This window comes from Octopus bimaculoides, chromosome 22 (assembly GCF_001194135.2).
Source record: "Octopus bimaculoides isolate UCB-OBI-ISO-001 chromosome 22, ASM119413v2, whole genome shotgun sequence".
Taxonomy (NCBI): domain Eukaryota; kingdom Metazoa; phylum Mollusca; class Cephalopoda; order Octopoda; family Octopodidae; genus Octopus; species Octopus bimaculoides.
In genome coordinates this window covers 36,420,561-36,423,678 of record NC_069002.1, presented here as the reverse complement: position 1 = coordinate 36,423,678, position 3,118 = coordinate 36,420,561, and the positions used below count along the sequence as shown (strand labels likewise).

Genomic DNA, 3,118 nt, shown 5'->3' with positions numbered 1-3,118 from the left:
GCAAGTGTCTTCTACTATAGCCTCGGGCCGACCAAAGCCTTGTGAGTGGATTTGGTAGACGGAAACTGAAAGAAGCCCGTCGTATATATATATGTGTATGTGTGTGTGTGTGTGTGTATGTGTGCCTGTGTTTGTCCATCCAACATCGCTTGACAACCGATGCTGGTGTGTTTACGTCCCCGTAACTTAGCAGTTCGGCAAAAAGAGGCCGATAGAATAAGTACTAGGCTTACAAAGAATAAGTCCTGGGGTCGATTTTCTCGACTAAAGGCGGTGCTCCAGCATGGCCACAGTCAAATGACTGAAACAAGTACAAGAATAAAAGAGGTCAGTAAAGACTGGAATTTATATTTTCCTTCCTGGAAATAGGATGATTGATTTCACAGAAATCAAACGTGCAGTCTTCCAGTATACCACCATGCTTGTCAAAATAAACCCATTTAGTCTTGCAGCTTCACCCCTCACACACATCTTTTGTAAACGTACTGGGGATGGGGAGGAGTAGTGTAGTTTGCTTCCCTTAAACGGTTTCGGGTTTAGAGCCACTACGGCGCTCCTTTGGCAGGTATCTTCTACAATAACATTGGACAGTCCAAAGCCTTGTGAGTAGATTTAGTTGACAGAAACCGAGAGAAACTGTCATTATTTATCGTCTGACCGTTGTGCCTTGCCCCAGTTACTGTTTGATTAGACTGGAGCGTATCCTGTTTATTTTCTTGTGGAAAGGACTCGTTCCAATGGTCAGGCGATTGGTCTGCTGTCAACTTCTTTTGCGTGGCGGCTTTGGCTTGCCATAGATTTTAATGCGCAGACACGCACTCAGGTTGCGCCACCTGCAGCGATTACTAGGTGTGTGGGCTCTGTTTGTGAGACACGCCTTTCCGCAGCTCGTCTCCTTGACGGAGCTGCGGTCCTGGGTAAAGGATAGGCCGAGACTGGGCGCCTGGCCCTTAGAATGTCGTCAGGCGCTCACTGTCCTCTACAAGTCGGGCAACAAGACCGGTGGATGTTCCTCTTTAGATATTTGCAGAGGATCAGTAGCTGGGAAGTGCGACGACGTCCTTGTAACTTAGAGGTTCTTCAAAAGAGACCCATGAAATAATTCCTAGGCCTTAAAAAGAAGCACTGGGGTCAACTCATTCGGCTACAATTCTTCAAGGTGGGTTGATAAGAGATGATAAACGGAAAGAAACTAGCGCTGAAAGGAAGAATCACGTGAAACAAGAGAAGAGAAGGGAATTTGATGACACAAGGATAGAAAAAACATTCCCAATCCATGAAATAATCTCTTTGCCACTTACTCTGTCCCCATTCACTATGAAGTAATAAGGAACAATGAGTACTTACCTTGAAAATATGAGAACACGAATGGAATGAGTACACAGAAGTACAAACAGAGGATAAAATTATGTTTCATCATGCACCTGTTGATATAAAATGGCAATAATAAAAGCTACTAAAGAAGCAAGACTCTAACAAAGAAACAAAGCGTCTCTTCTTGGAATTTACGTCACAAGGCTGAATGTTTTTACGTTAAATTTTAGAAGTTTTGCTTAGTTTCATTTTATTCCTTACTGATTTTATTTGTTTAGCAGCATACTTTTGCTGCCGGAGCATTTGACATGTCACGACTATCATGCAGATGCTTAGTCACCTAGAGAAGTATGCCGTTGATTGTAGATATATATATACGCTGAATCAATAGGGAATTCTCAGGAATCGGGGGCATGGTCTTTTTTGGGATGACGTTGTGTTCACTTTCTATAATTGTAATATATCTGAAAAGAGAAGCTGGAGTCTTTATCTCCTTAGAGAAAGACTATAGCGCAGTGAAGTTTCTGAACGTTACATTGAACCTTAATAATGGACTCCATCATTCGTACCATAAACCTATTAAAAACCTACAATACGTCAATCGAAGATCCAACCATCTTAGATGTGTGATTAATTTCATAATTAGAAATATATTTCTTTGGTAGCTGAAAGTCTAAGTATTCTAAGAAATATAATTTTTTGACACACTGAAGAATATTATAATACTGCTATACCCCAAATCTGTGAACATCTTGTATATTCTTGCGGTAAATACCGAAAACACACCTAAAGACGGTAAAATATGCGTGCCGGTGTTTCGAGAGAGCATCAATCAAGATAATGAGAATGATTACGATCATTTGTATAATAAATTATGAACATTTGTATAATAAACAGGATTGCTAATAAAAAGATTAATAGTAAGACAATGAGATGAACACAGGAAACAAAGTGAGCTGTCAAAACTATTTCTCAATCTAAATGACTTTATGATTTAATGCAATAGGCATGGAAAATATCCAGAAAATCTAGAATTACTACGAAATTTGGAGGAAGGGGACTACTTACTTACATCCACCTCTCTACTTTACCTGTACTATTTCATCGACCAATGTACGTGACTAGTAATTTTTTAATTTTTTACTTCGAATGGATGTAAACCAAACTCAACTTCTGAACTCACGACTAAAAACGGACAAAATACCGCAGATCGTTTTGTCCGGCGATACGTTAGCGATTCGACCGGTCAGCCGCCTCCTTGTTTCTAAGCCTTCAATAAGATTACTATCAAAGCAAAACCACAACAAACTTCTTGTATTCTCGACACACCTCTCTACCTTCATGTAAGAGTGATCAGGACAAAATTAATTACCATGGCAATGATAATAACAATGATAATACCCGAATTAGAAGGTCATTAACTCTGGACTCTATCACGACGACAGCAGCTATTTTCTGGAACCAATATTTGTTGACATATGAAATGCAACACATGGCCTTTGCGTGGCTGCATTTCTCTCTTCTATAGAAGTCCACAGCATGAACTGTATTTCATTAGATTTCCGATTTACAGTTATACAACCAGCAAAGACATTTCAACCATTTAGCAAGTAAAGTCTCATATACCACATGTGTATATATGCATACAAATATATTTATGACTACATCTATTTATCTATACATACATACTCATACACACACACACAAATATATGTATATATATACATATACACACACATATATATATATATATATATGTATATATATATATCTATATATATATATATATATATATATATATATA

The 3,118-nt window shown here is 38.5% G+C and overlaps 1 long non-coding RNA gene across 5 annotated transcripts in view; it reads right to left on the bottom strand.

Moving 5' to 3' along the window:
- LOC128250538 (uncharacterized) overlaps positions 1–3,118 on the bottom strand; it is a 33,951-nt gene that overhangs the window by 3,000 nt on the left and 27,833 nt on the right. For all 5 annotated transcript variants that reach the window (XR_008266562.1, XR_008266560.1, XR_008266559.1 and 2 more), the window contains exon 5: positions 1,348–1,424. This is a non-coding gene — a long non-coding RNA (uncharacterized LOC128250538). The remainder of the gene's footprint in view (positions 1–1,347; positions 1,425–3,118) is intronic.